We start from the raw sequence: 22,889 nt of genomic DNA on the forward strand, positions 1-22,889 counted from the left end.
CTCTGAAATCAGTAACCAAGGGATTCTACCTTCTAAACAAGACCTTCTTTTATCCAGACTTTTTATACTCCTTTACCCTCACCAAACCTGTTCTTCAACGTCAGTGAAATCTGTAGTTTACAGTCTATGGGTTCCAAGTTTGTTCCCCTCCTCCAACTTTACTTTATTCCCTTTCTAAGCTGGGACCTAGGATCATGGTTTCAAACTTGGTCTCATTGGCACTTTCAACTTCATTCAGCCATTTCTGTCCTTCCATATAAACCCTAAAACAGCCCTCCTTCAATCAGTTCCTCCCTTACATCCCTTCCCATGTTGATGTAGCTATTAGTTAATTATTGGGGCATAATAAGTAATCCCAAACCTTGATTTAAAACAAAAATAAGATTTTGGTTTTCAGTTGTTTTTTGTTTGTTTGTTTGTTTTCATTTCATATGGGTTTTGCAGTTTCTATGGGAATTAAATTAGCGGACTGATTCTGGCTTGGAATCTCTAAGTGGTTACAGTCATGATGTCCGCTGGGGCAGCTGTCATCTGAAGACTGAGTGGGGCTAAAAGATCAGCTCCCCAGGTAGTTCCTTTAGGTGGTTCAAACTAGCCAGGGAAGAGATTTGTATCTCACTCTGTGACCTCCCTATAAGGCTGCTTGAGCATCCTCACAACATGATGGCTGGCTCCCCCTAGAGCAAGTGAGGGGTTAGAGCAGTGTGGAGGCTACAACGTTGCAATGTACATGCCATTTGCATGTGAACAAAATCTGGCTTTAGGAATTTGTACAAAGCAGCAAATCTAGAATAACTTTATGGAAGTTAAGTAGCATTTATTGAAGTCCAATTATAAAAAGAGCACCATGTGTACATCACTTCATTTAAACCTCACAACATTCCCATGACAGTAATCATTGTCCATTTCATAGCTGAGGAAACCAGGACCTAGAGAGAAAAGTAATTTGTGCGATGTCAGGTATCACCAAAAGACTCTTTCCCAAGAGCACACAGATATTACAGAATCCTGGTTATCTGTAGTTGCATAACAAACCATTGCTGTAGCTTGAACAATTTATTTTGCTCCCAAATCTTCATTTTGGTAGGGCTTAGTGGAGACAGTTTATCTCTCCTCCTCTGGGGTCCACTGGGGAAGCTTGGCACCTAAGATCTAGAGTCATCTGAGGTCTCATTCATTCATATGACCAGCAATTGATGTTGCCTGGAATCTATGTTGGGATTATCAGCAGAGACATCCATATGTAGCATCTCCATGTGGCCTATGCTTCCTTGCAACATGTGGCGAAATTCCAAGGGCAAATGACTGCAGAGAGAGAAACAAAACTGGAAGTTTTTATGATCAAACAATGGAAGTCATGTTATCATTTGTGCCATACTCTTGGTTGGAACAGTCAGGCCCACCCAGGTTCAAAGGGAAGGGGAAAAGACTCCATTTCCTAATGGAAGAGCGGTAGAGTTCTGAAAGAACACACAGAACCAGAAATACTGCTGTGGCCATTTTTGAAAAACATCATCTGTTGTAGTCAACCTTCTGTTCACAATATACCCTCATATGCAAAACATACTCATTCCTTCCCCCACCGCTCCCATCCCTAGCCCCCAAGTCTTTTCTCATTGTGAAGGAAAGACTGGGCTGTTAAGAGGCTAAGAGGTTGCAGTCACACTGTGAGATTCCATTTATATAAAGTTCAGAAGCAGAAAAAAAAAAATTGTGAAAGAAGCCTGAAGAGTAAATAACTTTAGAGGAGCAACTACTTGGATGGAGCACATGGGAACCATGATCTAGATCTTGATCTGGGTAGGGGTTATATGAATCAAGCTATACATGTAAGATTATATCCTTTATGTAGTTTATACTTAAATAAAAAGTAAAATCACTGTAATGATAGATAATGTCATTACACGTCTGTCAAAACCTATAGAATGTACACCAGGAGTGAACACTTAGGTAACCAATGGACTTTGGGTGGTAATGATACCTCAGTGTAGGTTCATCAATTGTAAAAAAACATACTACTCTGGCGCATGGGATATTAATAGGGAGATTATATGTTGAGGGGGGCAGGTGGAAGGGCTGAGTAGGACTGGAGGTATGTGGGAACTTTTTTTTTTTTTAATTCTTAGGAACTGGTCTTTTTTTTTTTTAAGATTTTATTTATTTCTTTGGCAGAGACAGATCACAAGTAGGCAGAGAGGCAGGCAGAGAGAGAGGAGGAAGCAGGCTCCCTGCCGAGCAGAGAGCCCGATGCAGGGCTCGATCCCAGGACCCTGGGATCATGACCTGAGCCAAAGGCAAAGGCTCAACACACTGAGCCACCCAGGTGCCCCTGTGGGAACTTTTTATACTGTGAAACTATAAGTGCTCTAAAACTAAAGTTTATTACTTAAAAAAAATAAGTAAAAAGGATTTCTTTTAAAAAGCTCTATTTGTACCAGTTAGGAGTGTGTCTGTGTGTCAAATGAAAGAATGGATGGATGGATGGAGGGAGAAGGAAATGATTTAAGGGACAGTGAAAATTTTGGTCCACTTTACTTAAAAGTAAGTCCTAGAATAGTTCTGGCTACAGACATTACTTAATGTAGAGTATCCCCATCCCCCACCTTGTCCTGCTGTGTTGGCTTCATTTCAGGTTCCACATGTTGACTCCCGGCAATTCCAGGCTGCTGTCATCCTCCCTGCTTACAGCCTCAGCAGAAAAGCACATGCCATCGCTTCCAACAATCTTATCAAAAGTCTTCCTCTGTTGTTGTTGGCGCCATCTGGGTCACATGCCTATACCTAAACTGGCCAGGGGAATGTAATACTCTGATTTGTTAGGCATTATCCACATGTTACTCTCTGGAAAGGAGGAAGCTGAGTGGCAAAGTCAGTTATTCCAAAGTACGTGGAGTAGGGTGGGGGTGGGCTTGGCTTCCCTTAGGAAAAATAGGGTACTACCCAGCAAAATCACAGATGCTTGTTAAAATAAGACAGGACACTGTGTGAGTCAAAATGTTCATACCTTTGATACATGATTCCCATTTGTGAGAATAATCCAAAATGTGGATTATTATGATTATCCAAAATAATCCAAAAAGTTATGTTTACAGTGATTCCAGTTTCAATGCTATCAAAAAATTGACAACATAATTATCTTACAGTAGAAGAGTATTTGCCTATCCCACATATCTACTCAGTATGTAGTCATTTAAAATGAAAATTACAAATAGTTAACATCAAGGAATATGCTTAAGGGGAAAAGCATGTACTTACGTGTATATACATATATTAAAGGACACATGTAAATATGAGAAAAATGAAAGAAAACATGCCCAAACAATAACTTATTGTTATTGCACTATGGATGATTGTTTTTCCTTTATTTTTCAAGTTTCCTCTTAGGTATTTATGTCATTGTTATGATTTAATAATGGGTTTTGTAAAACTCCTTAGCATCTCTTTTTTTTTTTAGATTTTTATTTATTTATTTATGACAGAGAGAGATAGCGAGAGAGGAGACACAAATACAGGGGAGCTGGAGAGGAAGAGGCAAGCTCCCCACTGAGCTGGGAGCCCAATATGGGGCTCAGTCCTAAGATGCTGGGATCATGACCTGAGCTGAAGGCAGATGCCTAACCACTGAGCCACCCAGGTGCCCCACTCCTTAGCATCTCAGTAAGAATACTCCAGTCTCCTAAGTACTTTGGAGTAGAACCAAAATAAACTGCTACCTTGGTTTACTAATGGTCCTGGTTAAGGTCACAGAACCTTAGAGTTAGCAGAAACCTCAGAGATATTCAGTGTAATGCCCCATTTTACAGAAGTATCTGAGACCCAGAGAGAAGTAATTTGCACAAAGTCACACAGGAACCAAGGGCAGGTCTTATGATTTTCAGGCTAACATTTTCTACGTTGATTGAACCAACCAATGAAGATTTGGATTCTTGTGAGACTGTTTTCCTGAAAACAACCCTCAAGTTCATGTTGATATCCAGCCTTTCAGTACTAATTCAAATTAAAGGAGCTATTATCACTTTCGTTGGGAAAGTATTGTTTTTAAAAGGCTATTAAAAACTAATATCATGCCCCTTTAAAAGTTCCTTACCTTACATCTTTGCACATCTTTTTTTTGTAAGCAACTCAGTCAAGAAATACTGAGTAAGCTCAGATCTGACTAACTTAAATGGACCAATGTACGGTCTACTTTTGGGTATCAACCTCCTTGTTCATTCATTGAGTGAATGTTTGGCCCCATGCCAGGCCTTGGAGATAGAAGATGAATAAGTTACCACCGTTATTCTGAAGCCCATGGTTGAGTGGGGAGGTTAGGCACATATAGATAGCTCTATATAACCTAGGAGAACACGATAACACAGAATGTTCATAAAGGTGTTTAAGAAGTGCTATAGGAGGGGCACCTGGGTGGCTCAGTGGGTTAGGGCCTCTGCCTTCTGCTCAGGTCGTGATCCAGGGTTCTGGGATCAAGCCCCGCATTGGGCTCTCTGTTCAGCAGGGAGCCTGCTTCTCTGCCTGCCTCTCTGCCTACCTGTGATCTCTGTCTGTCAAATAAATAAATAAAATCTTTAAATAAAAAGTGCTATAGGATCAGGAAGAAAAAGATTTTCATCACAGAAGGCTTCATAGCAGAGGTAGTATTTGGGTTGGGCCTCTTGAGTGAACAGGATTTTACCAGGCAGAGAAGTGGGGGAGGGGGTATCAAGGGTACCCCCTTGATGGGGTGGAGGAAATAAGCAAAGGCTGGAAGTATAAAGGGACACATAGAATGGCAACATCAAAGAGTGAAATCAAGGATGCTGGACTCTTAGAGATCCTCAACTGGGAGTACTCATTGGACTAACTTAGGGAGCTCCATCAAATTTAAGAAGATTGTAATGTACACCTTTGGCTAAAAACCTTAGATGGCTGCCGAGATCTCATGAATACTCTCAAGGTTTTTTGAGTCTGTGATTACCACAGGAATGAGAGAGCACCAGACTGAAGAACACAAGTTATTGCCATTTAATCCACATTGGAACCCAAGTGGCAAAAATACTGTCTGTGCTCTGGATAGTGATTTGACACTGATTAATGACTTGATCATTAGAAAACCAAAGGGAATTGCTAATGAAAATAGAAATAAAGACATAATCTCACACATTGAGTTTTCCCTAGTACATATTTTTTGAGGTTCACCCAAATGCTAAAGCGCCTCAGGTGAGGAGCTGATGATAATCAGCAATTATCCAAGGTGAGATCCAAGATATTTCATAAAGATGGAAATAATAACCCTGTCGGAAATGGAAGTCAGCTATCTTGGGGGAGGGGGCTATAATTCCAAACATAATATCCAACTTGTCTTCACCTCAGAGAGTTTCCAGCTGTTAATGACGTTTTGCTGTGATTTGCCAGAGATGAAATCCATTTCCTTAAACTGCTCCAGCCAGCTGAGCAAAAGGCTCGGGAACCATACTCTCTTTCAAGAAGTGTTGAGCACTTGTGAAGCCTGCAGAGAAACTGTACAAGGTATCTGCTTTCTTGTCAGTTCCAATGAAGATCTTTTCCTTGCAACCCTAGGAGTGATCATTATTTTCTAGGTGAGCTCATGGAAGACCAGACCAGGTCTCTCTTGGATTGAAAGGGCATTTGCTGAGATGCTATGAGCTTTAAACTTATCACGTCAAGGCCAGCAGTTCAAATCCAAGCCTTGCTAAAGGCAAAGGTAATAAAGGAATGCATGCTTATGGAGGGCCTGGGGAATGTATTTGTTGAGGAATGATTGTGGGAAGGAAATGGTCCAAATAATGGTTGTATGAGTATGTGCGCCCCGCCCGCCCCAACCGCAAACACACAACCTGAGCTGAAGGGTAAAAGGCAGTCTGTGGAGATAGCAGTTAATCTCACCAGACTGATTAGAGACTTTTTTTTTTTAAGATTTTATTTTATTTATTTGCCAGAGAGAGAAAGCACAAGAGAGCACATAAGCAGGGGGAGCAGCAGACAGAGGGAGAAGCAGACTCCCTGTTCAGCAGGGGGATGTGGGACTCAACGTGGGACTCTATCCCAAGATGCTGGGATCATGACCTGAGCCGAAGGCAGACGCTTAACTCACTGAGCTGCCCAGGTGACCCTGATTACAGACTTTCAAGAACTGAAGTTGGGTTCTGAATGCCCAGCACTGTTGAGTGAATTACTGAATGACATGTGGAACCTGAGAAGACAGTGGTAGGGGCACATGGTAGTGTCTTCCCACAGTCACTCCAGACTGCCTAAGCCTCTCCCCACAAACCTTGCACCTTCATGTCATGCCCTGGGGCTGATCTCCTCCCATCCTTCCTCTGTAATGCTTTTATGCCATCCCTCTTACACTCTCTGGCCTTTTGAAGCCTATTAAAATCTTCATTCTTTATAGTCCATTGCAAATATCTTTTGAAAATAATTCTCCATGCACAGATGGAAGCAGGGAATGTTCTTGGAAGTCCAACAGAAACGGGTTTGAATCCCAGTTCTACCTCTTTCAAGTTCTTGAGCAAGTTACCTCTGTTCTTTGTACCTCAGTTTCTTCCAGATGGGTTTTGGGAAAAGTTAGTGTGATAGCATAAGTACCATCTTAGCTCAGTGAGCAGCATGGGGTACATAATCAGTGACTGTTAGCCTTCTCCCCTTGTTTAGCATCCTCCGTGAAACCCAGGTCCATGCTTAAAAAATACTGCCTCTCAGGACATCTGGGTGATTCAGTTGGTTGGGCGGCTGACTCTTGGGTTTGGCTCAGGTCATGATCTCAGGGTTGTGGGATCCAGCCCCATGTGGGGAGCCCTGGGCATGGAGTCTGCGTATCCTTCTCCCTCTCCCTCTGCCCCTCTCCACACACACTCTCTCTCTCACTCCCTCTTTCTCTCTCTAAAATAAATAAAATCTCTAAAAAAAAAAAAAATGTTGCCTCCCTCTGCCTATAATTCCTCAACACTTCTTTCCCCTTCCCCACTGCCAATTATATCCTCAGATGTAATTGCTCTCTCCTCTGTTCCACAGTGTTTGGCTTATGCCTCTCTTCTAGCACTTATTATAGGCTGACTTGAACTATGTAACTCGCCGTGTTTCCCTCCCACTCTGGCTGAAAACACCTTAAGAGCAGAATCTCCAACAACTAGTGTAGGGACTAGTTTAGGACAGACATTCCATAAATGGTTGTCTAATTGAAACAACATTTAACCCAGCTTTCCAGGAGGCAAAGTGAGTGCATAACATGTCTTCTCACAAGTGCTGAATGGTCTAAGTAGCAAGGAGGAAATTCCCATGCAATTAAGTGTTTCAAAGTTGATTGCTGTCTGTCTCCCACTTCCAGATGTCTTTGTTTCTCCCACTTCCAACTCAGCCAGGCCAGAAGAGCATTCCCATAAGGGTAACCCAATATATCTTTTTGGCTGATTTGATTAGAGTGTGAAATACTTTCTTTGGAGAAAATACACAAGAGTGAGGTTTTTCTCTGTTTTTGCAAGGGACAGAAGGTGAGGGAGAGAGAGGGAAATTGAAGCCAGAGGAAAATCTATTGCACCCCAGGAGATGAAGAACACATATAGTCAATACAACAGATACTGTCCTGGGTCAGAATTTCAGAGCCTGAGCCATAAATGACTCCAAAACTTCACATTGATCTTAGGGAATTAAAAAAAGAAAAAACAAAACAACAACAACAAAACCTCTTCCCCAGAAACTATTCTGCACCATGATATTTTTACCAGTGAAGAACCAGAAGCAACACAAAATTCAATTCGACAAATACTGAGCTATGAAATGCAGGGGCATTGAAGTTATGGAGATACTGGTGAAGTTAGGCTTCTAAACTTCGTCTGTTCGTCTTTCTGCTCAATTATTTTCATCTTCGCGGAAAGCACAGTATTTCAGTCAGCATTCAGCTAAGGAAGTAGAATCACTCTTTGTTGTGGGATAAGGGATTTATTATAGACATTAGACTTAAACAATCATGGGAGGGGCTGGGGCAATGCACCTCGAAAGGAGGGCGATTGCGGAGTCACCAACCAGTCAGTCCCAGAAGTCAAGCACATCCAGGTGACGGGGGCTGTGAAGGGGAAGCTGATAGAGAAGTCTACAAGAGAAGGCTGCAGGTCCACAGGCAGGGGTTTGGTGGTGGGCTTGGAGCTTCTATTGACCAACAGAGTCAGCAGTTAGATAGAGGTAAGTGTAGAGTGGAGGAGAGTGAGGAGCTGGAACCTTCCGGAATCTTCACATCTGTCCATGACTTTAGTGATCAATGGCTGCTGATTCACTTCTGCTTCCTGAATCTCAAACAACTATCTTTTTTTAAAAAGATTTTATTTATTTGAGAGAGAGGGAGCAAGAGAGAGAGAGAGAGATGATGATGATGAGCAGTGGGGAGAGGCAGAGGGAGAGGGAGAAGCAGACTCCCCACCAAGCAGGGAGCCTGACACAGGGCTCAATCCCAGGACCCTGAGATCATGACCTGAGCCAAAGGCAGCTGCTTAACCAACCGAGCCACCCAGGAACCCCTCAAACAACTATCTTTTTAAACCAGCATTAACTTAGAACCATGGGGTTTGCCACTTAACCAAGCCGGCGCACATAAATTTCCCCCAACGCCATAAAGTCATTTCTGTCCTCTCCCAATTTCTACCTAATCCTGGGTCTGCGCCGCCCCCACCCCCCACCAACCAGCCATATGACCTCAGGTAAATTACCATTTCCAGACCTTAATGGATTGGGAATCCTTCCTCTGTGCTACTGTAGCCCCCTCAGCTGTAGCATTTACTTCATTTTCTTGTCATTATCTATTTATGTATCCATTTCCTGCACCAGACCACAAGCTTGAGCACAGAGATCAGATCCGATTCTGCACTATAGTTATAGTGCCTAAGAGAGCCTAACACAGGATAAAATGCTCAGTAAATGCTGGCTGAGGATGAATCCTTGGAATGGAGAAGAGAAACTCACCAGACTATTACACTAATAACAGTGGAGCCCCAAACTAAGACATTAAGGCAATGAGACCCACCTCTGTCCCTATCACATCCAGTACCCTGTAAAAACGGGCTCCAGACACACTTACCTCATCCACAGCTTCTATCTTAAACCATCTCATTTCCCAACCTGTTTTAATTATCCCGATTCCTGGCTCTTGGGCTTGTCTTCTGTTTAGCACCTCCTACACCTCTTGGACATATTACTTTAAATGTTCAAGCCCCTGGCTCTCTAACTTGTTTGAATTTTTCTTTTTCTCCTTTGAGTAAACTATTTTCCCTTTCTTGGCATATTTCCCACTGTCCTACCGGAAGTTTTCAGGTCAGAGACCATGAAAGTTCCTGTCCTTGGGGAGTTCTCAGGCTGGTGAAAAACAGACAATGGAACAAGCAATTCCAGGACTGTGTGAAATGAGGTCTGTTGAGGTACATTCAGGGTACGGTGAGAGCATAGAAGGAATGAAGAGCACCTAATCTTACAAGAAGAAAGTAAACATTGATCTGAGTCTTGAGAAATTGCTTAAGAGATTCCCAGGCAGAGAAAAGGAGGACGTGTGTGTTGCAGACAGAGCCCAACAATACAGAGCTGCGAAGACAGGAGAGACAGGGCCTGGGAAGCTGCGGGTGCATTGGTGTGGTGGCAAGAGCCTGCAAGAGCCTGCAAGCACAGCTGGGAAGTGGAGGGAAATGAGCCAACATTGTAAAATTTGGGGATTTCACATAAAATTCTGGATCTCCAGTTTCTGTCGAAAAATCAGATCTTGCCATACTGGGCTTTCACTTTCATATGGGCTGAGTTACGCATCCTTGCTAGATGCCATATGTGCTTTTGGTTTTTTTTGTTGCTGTTTTTAAAGAGTGGATCTTTTAGGGGCACCTGGTTGGCTCAGTTGGTGGAATGTATGACTTTTGACCTTGGGGTTGTAGGTTTCGAGCCCCACGTTGGGTATAGAGATTGCTTAAAAAAAAAAAATAAAATCTTTTTTAAAAAGTGGATTTTTTTGGTCTTTATTTATTTATTTTTAAAGTGAGCTCTAGGCCCAATGGGGGGCATGAACTCACAACCCTGAGATCAAGAGTAACACATGTTACCAACTCAGCCAACCAGGCACCCCACTGTATGTGCTCAGTAATTTGTCTCTGCCACACTATTTGGTCATCATACTTGCACTCTTGTTTTTCTTTAAGGAGAGAAATATTTCCTAATACCTGGGTTTGTTTCTTTCATTCTTTTTCTTTCTTTCTTTCTTCCTTCCTTCCTTCCTTTCTTTCTCTTTTTAAGATTTTATTTATTTATTTGACAGAGAGAGAGAGATCACAAGTAGGCAGAAAGGCAGGCAGAGAGAGGGGGTAAGCAGGCTCCCTGCTGAGCAGAGAGCCTGTTGTGGTGCTCGATCCCAGGACCCTGGGATCACAACCCGAAGCAGAAGGCAGTGGCTTAACTGACAGAGCGATCCAGGCATCCCAATACCTGGGTTTCTGTGAAAAGTCGGGAAGTGGAGTTTAGACACAAGAGCCAGGCATTCCAAAAACTGGGAACAGTATGTGTCTTCTGGAAGTGAAGAAACAAATACATCCACTGGAGGACTGCAACTTTCATTTCAACTCCGTCCCCTTCCCTCATTTATGTTACCTGCAAGGTTTGTTACCTAGAGTGGCAACTTCATGGGGCCGCTATACTCATCAGAAAGCTTTGCAGTGTTCACAGACCATCAAAAAGGAATGCACCAAGAGTGTTAGTCTTAAAGAAGGTGTAGGAGACATGTATATGTCTGCCTAGAGCTTGTCAAAGAGATGCCGGTGTTGGCTCTCAGAGCCGCAAATAGGTGGTGAATCAAGTTGGAAGAAATTGACGGGACTCAGGAAAGGACTTGTCTATGGTACCAAAGCAGCTAATGGCAGGAGTTCTCCACAGCCAGTGACAACACAGGGAAATGCAGTGTAACCCTCACTTCCAGATCCACAGCCAGAAGACTAAGGTGCTCCCAAAAAGCCAATAATCATACAGAACTGGCCCAGCCTCTTAGTAAGAGGATGACTTTAGAAACCCCCTTGGTCCTCCCATCCTACGTAGGCACACTGCACTCCCATGCAGCTAAGACCTCCAACCTTCCCAGAGCCTGGGAACTCCTACTCCGAGCTCGGAGCTCTGAGCTCCTTGCAGCCAGCTGAGTGAGAAGAGATTGCCTTGGGCTCCTTTGGGGCTTCTTGTTTTCAGTGATGATTCTCTGCAGCTCTGCTCTGGCAGTTTTCCCTCCTGCCCCTGCGTAACTGATCCCAGTCCTCTGGGTCTGTCAGCACCTCTGCTGTATGCACCGTGACATGTGTGAGCCTTGAGCCAGGCAGGAACCCTCAAAGAGAGGTGTGAGTTTCTTTGCAAGCCACTGAATCTGCCTTTCTGTGGTATGCCAAACATTCGGACTCTCCTAGTTGGCAAGCAGTGCCTTCATGACCTGGTCGGGGGAAGGGATCCCCAAAGTTTTAAAACTGAACTCCTCACTCCCCATCTTTTCCCACACCAGTTCTGCTTATACCTGCTGAATTAACATACATTAAACATAATGCTAAATATGCTACACTTCTGATGGAAAGCTTTTGGCGCCTCATTTTCCACCAAATTAAAAAACCAAGTCACCTGCCCCAGTATTTTGGGCCTTTCCCGGGAAGACCCCCAAATGCTTTTTCTAGGCCTGTCTCCTACGATGAACACCAAATACTCCAGCCAGAATGATACTCTCCTGGGCTGGCTTTCCTTGTGGTCATAAGATGACTGCCACAGTTCCAGGCATCACATCCAAACACTACAATATGCAACAGAAAGGAGTCATTTCTTCCGTGTGTGTGTGTGTGTGTGTGTGTGTGTTTTAAAGATTTTATTTATTTATTTGACAGAGAGAGATTACAAGTAGGCAGAGAGGCAGGCAGAGAGAGAGAGGAGGAAGCAGGCTCCCTGCTGAGCAGAGAGCCCGATGCGGGACTCAATCCCAGGACCCTGAGATCATGACCTGAGCCGAAGGCAGTGGCTTAACCCACTGAGCCACCCAGGCGCCCCGTGTGTGTGTGTTTTTAAGTGGGCTCCACACTAGAGCTTGAACTCAAAATTCTGACTGACACCTGAGTTGATATCAAGAGTTGGTCATTTAACTGACTGAGCCATCCAGGCATACGTCTTTTGTATTTTTGAAGAGTGAGAAAACATTTCGCTGTCTCTCCCCTCCAAGTTCTTACATATGCTACTTCCTCACTGATGGCCCTCCCGTATTTTTGGCTGGAGCTGGGTCTCAAGGGATTTAATCCAAATCACAAACAAAAGAGAATCACAACGATTGGCTTGGGCAGTCATATTGGAGATAGAGTCCCTTTTCCTGAGGGATGGATATCTGAATAGAATTAGGATTCTGGGATCATAAAGATGGGATGATTGCAGGTGAGTAACCAACACAGGTCTGCTGCAGCTTGGAATCTGGCAGATGGTAAGTATACGTTAGCTATTGTTATGAACTCTTACTGGCTGTGTGAACTTACTCAAATCACACATCTCCTAGAGCCCTAATTTCCTCATCTGTAAAATGGGAATAGGATTATGCAATCTGCTGGATGGTTATATGATTAATGAGATGACATTTTTAAGTACTTAGTAAATGAAGACTATTTATTATAACTGTATACAATTATTGCCAGAGTACTGGCTGAGGTCTCCAACAAAGACCAGAAGTTCCACGGTTAACCTCAGCCTGCAGAAGTCAAAAGCACGAGTACTAGAAGCAGTTCATACTTCATGTTCTATAGTTGTGGTTGAGTTGTGAGTATCAATTTACCAGACCCTAATCTGTCAGGAACGGTTGCCCCCGCCCAATAGTTCCTTGGTTTCAGGAGACCCAGTAAGACAAAGATTCCTCCTAGAGGGCCCCACTCTTCTGGTGCTCTTGCCCCTAGAGGGCACTAGACCCAATCCTGCCTCCCTGACAGCAGGGATTTGAAGGCCTAAGACCAACAACTCATGCAAAAGTAGATGTCACTTCTTGGCCTTTGAGTCTTCAACTTAGGATGGGAATTGATGGAACCATCTATAGTCTCCTTCGCATCTCCACAGCACCTAGGACCATAGCACTGTCAGATCCACGTTCTCATCCTAGCCCTACAATTTACTAGCACTGTGACCTTAGGTGAAGCTCTTTATCTCTCTTTGAATTCATTTTCCTCACCTGTAAAATAGGGATGATAATATCTATGTCATAGAGCTTTGGTAAGGATGCCCAAATGCTTACAACTCTTACACATTAAGTTTTCCCAGTAGAGGTAGAAATTAGCCTTAGATTAATTTTTATACATGATGATACTGAGGTTCAGAGAATAACAACTTGGTCCAATTCACACAGTAAAGTTCATGACAGAGCAGGGATCTCAGCCCAGTTCTCTCTGGTTCCAAAGCCCCATGCTCTTCTACTGCCCCATCTTTCTCTCTTAATCTACTCATGTAATCTTCTCTCTGAAGTCAGAGGCCCCCACCCATCACACCTCCCACATTCCTTCCCACAGTGGTCTCTCTATCCTCTGAGCTCCTAAAGCACTTGCTTGAACCTCCCATTGGTTCACACTTAGGAGTACATCCAGCTAGCCAGGCCATAAACCTGAGCTCTCCCTTGACTCTGCCCTCTCCCTTACTCCTTATATCCAATAGGTTAATAAGGTCTGTCAATTCTACCTTTTAAATAACCCTGAAATTGTTACATACTCCTCTCTTCCTACTATCACCACTGTTGTAGACCCCCCCAGCATCTCTTGAAGTAATGCAGCAGCCTCCTGACTAGTCTCTGTGTCCTAAGTCACCCTTCAGAATGACATTTCTTTTTCTTTTTTTAAGATTTTATTTATTTATTTGACAGACAGAGATCACAAGTAGGCAGAGAGGCAGGCAGAGGGAGAAGAGGAAGAAGGCTCCCCACGGAGCAAAGAGCCTGATGCAGGGCTCGATCCCAGGACCCTGGGATCATGACCTGAGCCGAAGGCAGAGGCTTTAACCCACTGAGCCACCCAGGCGCCCCCAGAATGACATTTCTGATAGAGAAAGCTGACCATGTCACTCATGCACTTAAAACTTTCAGAACAGGTGGTCCTATTCTCCTAGGCAGCCTCATCTTTCATCACTTTCCCTTCAAGTTCTGTTCACTGGTCACTTGGAATGACCTGCTGTTCCTAGAAGGACCACACCTCTGTCCTCCCCAAGCCTTTGATCTTGCTACTTCCTCTGCCAGGATCAATGCCAGCCCCACTCCCATCCTTGCCTGGAAACCCCTCCTCATTCTTCAGGATGGGATTCAGGAAAACACCTCTTTCTCCACCTCTTACCCACAGCTCAAATGATCTTGAAGCATTTGATACTTATTTCTTCCATTGCATTTCTATCACTGCTGGATCATAACTGTCTTTTACTTTATATTTACCACTAGATTATAAAACCATGAGTAGAGGGCAGGGTCCCCCAATTTATTCATTTCTCACCTTCAGATGAGCAGAGTGTTAAAAGTGTTACCACTTTATTGATAAGTCTTATCAACGAAGTCTTATCAAGGAAGGGGAGTTCTGCAATGTCCAGTGAAGTTGCCATTGGTGGTGTGTGGAGCCCCAGTGTCACTACAGAATCATTCACCCTCCCTCTGCACCCCCAGAATCCCAATCACAATAAAATAGCATGATGATTTACTTCCTTGGGAGACTTCCAGCAAGTGGAACATTTCAATAAACAAACAATAAAAGTGTGGGATAAATGGGAGAGGGGAAATGTAGGCTCCCAAGAGGAAGATTGGACTTGGAGTTGGCAAGAGGCTATGAATGCTCCTAAAGCTGACAGATTTATGATCGGGAATTTTGTGTTTCCACATGGGCCTTCTTTGCCTTTAGTATACTCACAGGCAGGGATGACCATAGAGTCAAAGTGATTTGAAGGACAGAGGAGCCCTAGATTCATCTGACTTGGAAAGAGCTTTGGATTTTTATATTCTGTCTTCAAACACAAGGGTGCTGAATGGGCTTAGTGGGGTATAGGTGACTTTATGTACAAGTGTGCTCTCTGCTCTCCCTCTCTTTCTCTGTCACCACACACATACTTCCATATGTAAGGATTTTTCTAAAAAATTGATCAGTATATACTTCCATGCTTCCCCAAGAAATTAGATAGACAGAAAAAAGATCCATGAACTTCTTTTCTATTTCCCTGGAGCCCAATGATTTAGGTATTCAGATTCTCCTATTTTCTGCATCAAACCAAATGTCTCCATTTCAGATCCCGGAGTTCCATTCCTCCCCATTCATGCCTTAACTTTCATCCAAGAACCTTGGAAACTGGTGAATTCTAACATTGTAATTCTATACCCACAGTATCAAAGCTTGGGTGTGATTTTCAATTATATTAGTCCTGAAGCTATAATACATTTAAAAATTATCTTAGAGCCATAGTAGAAGCTCTTACATTCTCAGAATGTGCATAGAACTGAGCTTGTAATTTTCTTCCAATGCAGTCAGAAGCAGCCAACCCATCTCAAAATACTTGCAGTCACAATTCCTACCATAACAGTTCATTTCAGCAGCAACTTGATCTATGAAAGACTTGTTTTTCCATAGGCTTATCATCCCAGGAATTCCCAGGTATAGTTTCTAAACAAATCTTGTGCCATTGCATGCCACCGATTATTAGTTATTGAAGGAGGCAGTCCACTAGGGATCCCAAGTGTCCCTGTGCATCTTTGTTGAGTATACCAAACTGTAAGACCTAACCACATTCTGTCTTTGAGTCATTTCTGTAACTAGTCTCAAAGGCAATTAAGTAGGTCAAGGTGATCATAACATGACTACTGTACAACTCTTCACTCCCCAGGGGAAGGACACTGGCTTGTTGGCTGCTTGTTATAAAAGGTTCTGAGCCCTCGGCCCAGGGTTCCTCAGCTATGGTGCAACTGCACTGTATTGCTATCTGCCATCTGGGCCCATTGCATTGCCCCATGGGACTTGAGGGTAAGGAGATTAGCCACACTGTTGCCCCTGCTGTTGGCAGTGTTATGAAATAAGCTGTCTCCAATCTGCTGCATCTAGTTTTCTTACCCTCAACACCTATTGAGTATGGCAAGCCAACCTAGAGTCCTGTTATTCCTTGCCATCTTCCATGAGGTGGGGGCTCTTCCCTGACACAATATCCTGTTCTCTTTTTTAAGACTTTATTTATTTATTTGATAAAGAGAAATAGATCACAAGTAGGCAGAGCAGCAGGCAGAGGCAGAGGGAGAAGCAGGCTCCACGCTAAGCAGAGAGCCCGACATAGGGCTCGATCCCAGGACCCTGAGATCATCACCAGAGCCGAAGGCAGACACTTACCCAACTGAGCCACCCAGGCACCCACAGTATCCTGTTTTCCACTGGCAATGAAGTCATTACTGAATTCAAGCCAAATCAGATCATACAACAATCCCAGAGTTCTCTCTTTGAGGGTCAGTTTCCCTCAACCACTTTCCACAGCAACTACATATCAGCTAGTGTCCCATAAATTAAATTAATCTGTGCTATCCAGTATGGTATTAAATGGATCTGTGCTATCCAGTATGGTAGCCATTAGTCATATGTGACTATTTACATTAAATTATTAAAATTAAATGTAATTAAAAAGTCAATTCCTCAGTCACATTAGCCACATTTCAACAGCTCAGTACCCACATATGGTTAGTAGAAACTGTCTTGGCCAGCACATTAGGACATTTCTGTCATCACAGAACATTCTATAGTACAGTACTACTCTAGATTATTTGAAGAAGAAAGGGATTTAAACCAGGCAGTTGTTTTTAGAGATGGACCACATGGGAGTGGTCCAAGGAAGGAAGGGCTTAGTAGAGTTAGAAGAGAAAAAGAGATTACGAAGGTGCTGCTACCCTGGGTCAGGGCTGGCCCACAGCCGGTACTGATCTGTTAGGGGTGCTGCTACTGAGAAGGAACCCAGGAGCCTGTGTTTGGTGTTGCTGCTGCTGCTGCTGCTGCTGGAGACACCATAAAAAAGCGGGACAAAGCAATGGCTTCTTCCTTCCACACACCCTTTAGTCTCCTGCCAATGCCTTCCATCTGCCAAGAGAGTCTAAAAAAAGTAATTTGCAAGTGTCCATATGTCTTATAATACTACAGAGAGCAAAGAGGGTGGGAATATATCTTAAGACAGACAAATAACTGCATAGAAGGGATTTTTATCAATAATGATATTATTCAAGGTGGCAGGGCTCCTTCCCTATAAATTAGATCCATTCACTTATATCTAGCAACTTCCCCCCTGTCCTGTATGTCGCAGCCATATGGAACTACTTTCCATTCTGTTACGAAACCCTATGCACTTGCTCCTCCTCCAATCTTGAAGATACTGTTCCCTCTGTCTAGAACATGCCTTTCCTTACTCTTCATACAGTTGCCTATTCTCATTCTTCAAACATCAGGTTAGTTGTTACCTCCTTAGAAAGACTTCCCACGATCTTGCCAATATGCCTAAAACAGCTTAATCTTCCTGATGTCCTGCCATAGTCATTCCCATTCAAGCCACCCTGTTTATTTTATAGTCCTTGTTTCTATTAAAAATTATCTTCTATGTTTATTATCTCTCTTATCTCATAGAATGTAAGTTCAAGGAAGGCAGGGGCCTTGTGTGTTGTTTGATGCTGTGTTCTCAGCATTTAGAACACATCCTGTCATGTAAGAGAAATTCAGTAAATGTATGCTGTCTGAATGAATAGTTTCTATCCATTTTTCTGCTATGTGTTCCCATAGAACCCATTCTTCTCCCATTGTGACACTTAAAAAAAAGTATAATTATTTATATCTGATTCCTTGCTAGACTATAAACTCAGCGAAAGTAGGGACCATGTCTGTCTTGTTCCCAGTTGAATCCCCAGTGCTTAGCACAGTGCCTGGGATAAAGCTGGAAGCAAGAAATTACTCGATGGCTTGGTTATCATATTATTCTATCAAAGAGTTTGGGAGATGATTTAGCAATGAGTACAGTGAAACTAAGCAAAAGAAAACAGCAAGGCAAGACGCCTGGGTGGCTCAGTTGGTTAAGAAAACAGCAAGGCAATTATTAACTCTAGAGAAAACTAAAGTTTAACAAAAATGGAAATATAATCACAAAGCCTTACATGGCTTGGCTGTGAATAATATTTACATAGCCATAATCAGGATCAAGAGGGCATATTAGGTATTTTAGACTTTATGAATTGTTGACATTTTTCTATACTGGTTAGTAAATAATAACTACCCCCACGCTTCCTGAATACCCCATTGCTAGAGCTCCAATTGCCCTAGCTCTCTATATTAGAATTCCCTGAAACTTTCCAGGATCCAGCAACTAAAGAGACAATACCTGACATAAGCAGGGGCTCCTGAAACCTGCTAGAAAGGCCAGCCTCTCTTTGTATCAGTCAGTGCTTGTTCCAGTAAGCACTCCAGCCCCTCCTGGGCACTCCCTTTATTTCTTCAGAAGGTTTACCTCAACCCTGCTTGCTATACCTCCCTAGGCCCAGGGAGCCAGCCCTATGTGGGAACTTTCCAGAGATATCAGTCTGCTAGCCAGTGGCTGGCCTGCCCCACCTCCCACACATCAGTCCCTGTCCCCAAGTGTTCTGCCTTCCCTCAACAGGCTCTGACCCCACTAGGAGAGATAACAGGCCTGGAGGGAATACTGGCATCTCAGAGGGCAAATATTTTTAATGATACTTCTGGTCACAATAGGTAAGGACCATCTGATGATTTAACCAAAAATGGCGATACAGTTATATCAGAAGATGGGGCAGGAAAGTGGTGTTAGAGAAACCTTCCATTGCTCAAAGTCAGTAGGTAATGTCTGAACTTAAAAATCACAAAGCAGCAGTCAAGGTATATTATTTGGAGTATGGAAGTAAATACAAAAGGCTGGAAGAAGTAAAAGTGGTTAGTTGACTCTGAGGTGCAGGGCTTGGTGTGGGGAGGCATGGGACAGGAATCTACTGTTTTTTATTATAAGCCTTAGAGAAAACAGGACTTTTGAACCATGTAAATAGTACTCTTTTTTTTTTTTTCTTTTAGGAGACTGATGCAGGAATCCTTATCAGCTGTTAATGCCAATGGTGATGGCAATGAGAAATGTATGGCTTCAACATCACGATTAGGTGATGATTGGCATAACTTGGCAACTGCTGGTGCAGAGAGTGAAAGAGGTGGAGAGAGAGGAGAATCACGCAGAGCTGGACATAGAGCTAGGATCAGAGAAGGACTGTTTCTTGGGGAGCACTTGGATGTCAAAGGTCCCTCCAGGCACCACATATTATAAGAGTGACTAGCTCTGCTTGGGAGAATTGCAACTAGTTCAGAGAGAAAGGGGTATTTAAGCTGAGTCTTGCAGATAGTGTGAAAGCTTCCAGTTCCATAAAGGGTGAGCCGAATGGTGAGAAGGCATATTAAGGAAAGGATTTTCTTGAGCAAGGGTGATGGAGGATAATAAGAAGTACAAAGGCATAAAAGCTTGGCAGAATCATTTGGGGGAGGGGTGTGAGTCATCCTGTGTGGCTGCGGTATGGGAGGCAGGTTGGGGGAGAAAATATGGAAAATAAAGCAAGACCAACAGTTTATGAAGAGCCCAAGAGCTTCTAATGTAGTCCATCTGGTCCTCTCCCTCGAGATGGTAACAGAGTAAAAGGCACAAACCTTCTGAACAGTAATTTGGAAATATATATCAGAAACCATTAAAATGATTCTATTTTCTACCCTAGTGAGGTCCTGGAGATTGTTCCTAAGGGACTACTTTTTAAAGGAGGAAGGATAGGGACGCCTGGGTGGCTCAGTGGGTTAGCCGCTGCCTTCGGCTTGGGTCATGATCTCGGGGTCCTGGGATCGAGTCCCGCATCGGGCTCTCTGCTCAGCAGGGAGCCTGCTTCCCTCTCTCTCTCTGCCTGCCTCTCCATCTACTTGTGATTTCTCTCTGTCAAATAAATAAATAAAATCTTTAAAAAAAAAATAAAGGAGGAAGGATAAAGGATGAAGTGACCAATATTCATTACGATATCTATTGCATCATTATTGGATATAGTGAAAAATGGGAAAGCAATCAATGTTTCCCTCAAAGGAAAATACTTAGGTAAACGATGGTACAGTCACCAGTAAATAAGAAACAGGCAGACTTGAGGCAGGCCCGGATGAGGGCCCTGGATGACGGCAGAAACTGGTCTCCTAAAACACCCAGGACAAAAAGGATAGTCCTGCAGACAGACCCTGTTTGGATCAAGTAGGCCATTTCTTTGAACCTGAACACCGACTGAGTCAGGGCATACCCAGGAGATGGAAGGCGTAGTGATAGTGAAATTGAATGAAGATAAAGATGAAGAAGACCATTTCCAAAGGGAAAGAAATGGCATAGAATCATCCCCACCATTTCTTAGTTGGTCCACAACCATCAATGAGAGGGCCTTGTTATCATCATACTTGATTGCCTATTGGGTAGCAAAAGAAAAAATGACTCACACAGCTGCTGAAAAAATTATTCTTCCAGCATGTATGGTATGGTATGGACAATTTTTTGATGATGAATCAGCTGATAAATTAAGAACCATAGCTCTTAGTGACAATATGATATCTCATCGAATCTGTACGATTGCAAAACACTTGGAGGCGATGCTTATTGCGCGCCTGCAAACTGGGATCGATTTTGCAATCCAACTTGTCCAGAGCAACGATATCACAAGTTGTTCAATACTCCTGGCTTACGTCAGATACATGTGAGACGATGATTTTATAGAGGATCTGTTGTGTAAGTTTAAATTCACACATATCTGGATTAGATTTATTTAGTGAACTAGAGAAGTGCATTGTTGGTCAATATAAACTGAACTGGAAAAACTGTAAAGGAATTCCAAGTGATGGAACAGCAAATATGACTGGAAAACACGACAGGATTATTGAAAAACTGTTATAAGTAACACATAACAGGGCTCTTTAGAATTACTGTTTTATTCATCAAGAGGCTTTGGTGTCCAAGAAAATTCCACCAAGTCTAATGGGTGTATTGAAAAATGCAGTGAAAATTGTTAATTTTATTAAAGGAGACTCCCTGAACAGTCAACTTCTTGAAATACTCTGTTCAGAGATTGGAACTAACCATACCCACTTACTGTTTCATACAGAAGTTCGTTGGTTGTCTCAAGGAAAAGTATTGAGCAAAGTATATGAACTCAGGGATGAGATTTACATTTTTCTCACTGAAAAGCAATCTCATTTGGCAAATATTTTTGAAGATGACATTTGGGTAACAAAACTGGCCGATTTAAGTGATGTTTTTGGCATTCTTAATGAGTTAAATTTGAAAGTACAGGGGAAAAACAATGTATTTCAATATCTTGAATGTATTCTAGGATTCCAAAAGACATTACTGTTGTGGCAAGCAAGACTTAAAAGTAATCGTCCTAGCTACTATATGTTCCCAACTTTGTTGCAACACATTAAAGGGAAGATCATTAATGAAGATTGCTTAAAAGAAGTAAAATTAGACATACTGATACATCTCACTTCTTTGTCTCAAACCATTCATTATTACTTTCCAGAAGAGAAATTTAAATCATTAAAGGGAAATATTTGGATAAAAGCTCCATTTGTTTTTTAGACCCCAGAATCAATCAGTGAGTTAAACTTGGAGCCAGAAGAAGAGAATGAATTACTGAAGCTCAGTTCATCATTCACACTAAGGAATTATTATAAGACATTGAATTTGTCAGCATTTTGGATTAAGATTAAAGATGAATTTCCATTGCTAAGTAGAAAGAGCATATTGTTGTTATTACCATTCATAGCTACTTATTTGTGTGAACTAGGATTTTCAATCTTGACACGATTAAAAACGAAGAAAAGAAACAGGCTCAATAGTGCACCTGACATGCGGGTAGCCGTATCCTCCTGTGTTCCTGACTGGAAGAAGCTTATGAACAGGTAAAAACACCCCTCACATTAAATCCAATCTCTGTGAAATTTGGTTTTGTACTTTTTAAGGTCTTTTTTTTTTTAGTAGATTGTATGTAAAGTATTAATAAAATTATATTTGGAATTTTAAAAAATAGGCAGACTTGGTATATCTGAATTTAGATAGACTAGCCCAGGAGGCCCAGGGGAGGCAAGAAGGCCCAATGTAGGCAAGAGAGGAAGGGTGGAAGCAGAGTGGACCCTAGGTCAGCCCCAGCAAGGGAAAGGGGAAGGGAGCTACCATTCACTGGGCATTTCCCTTTCGGTATTTCATTACATCCTCATGGCAGTCCTGTAAGGTATTACTAAATACCATTCCCGTTTTGCAGACAAGGACCGGAAGCTCCAAGAGAGGCAGTGATCTGCTCAGTCCATTAGGCTTTGAGGTAAGGGACTGAGATTCTAATCTAGGTCTATGTGATGACAGAGCAGTTTATGTTTTTCTTCTGCACCTTGATGCTCATTGTCAATGTTGACAATGTTATCAACATGCATTCCTTCTACACACCCCGGGTATCTGTCTTTAGTCTTGGGGAAACTGGACCAAGCTTGTGAGGACACCAGGCATTGGCAGTAAGTAGCAAAATGGAAAAAGCTGTATGATGCGATGCTGAGCAGTAAAAATAGAATATGTAATTGTATCAATGATGAAAGCAGCCAAAAAAAAAAAAAAATTACACTACCGACACCTGCAGGCAAAGGCAAAGAGAAATGGAAACAGATAACATGTGAGTGGGCACTCTTCCCGCTTTCTCCTATTTTTGGGGTTTCTGTTGTTATTATATTGTTTGCACAATAAAACCCAATTTAAAATGAAAGAGAAGATGCAAAGACTGAGAAAATATGAGCCCCTGGGGTGGGCCCACGGCTATACCAAGCCTTCCAAGCCATTTTTCTGGCAGCACTCCT

Source organism: Neovison vison, chromosome 7, assembly GCF_020171115.1.
Source record: "Neovison vison isolate M4711 chromosome 7, ASM_NN_V1, whole genome shotgun sequence".
NCBI classification, from domain to species: Eukaryota; Metazoa; Chordata; class Mammalia; order Carnivora; family Mustelidae; genus Neogale; species Neogale vison.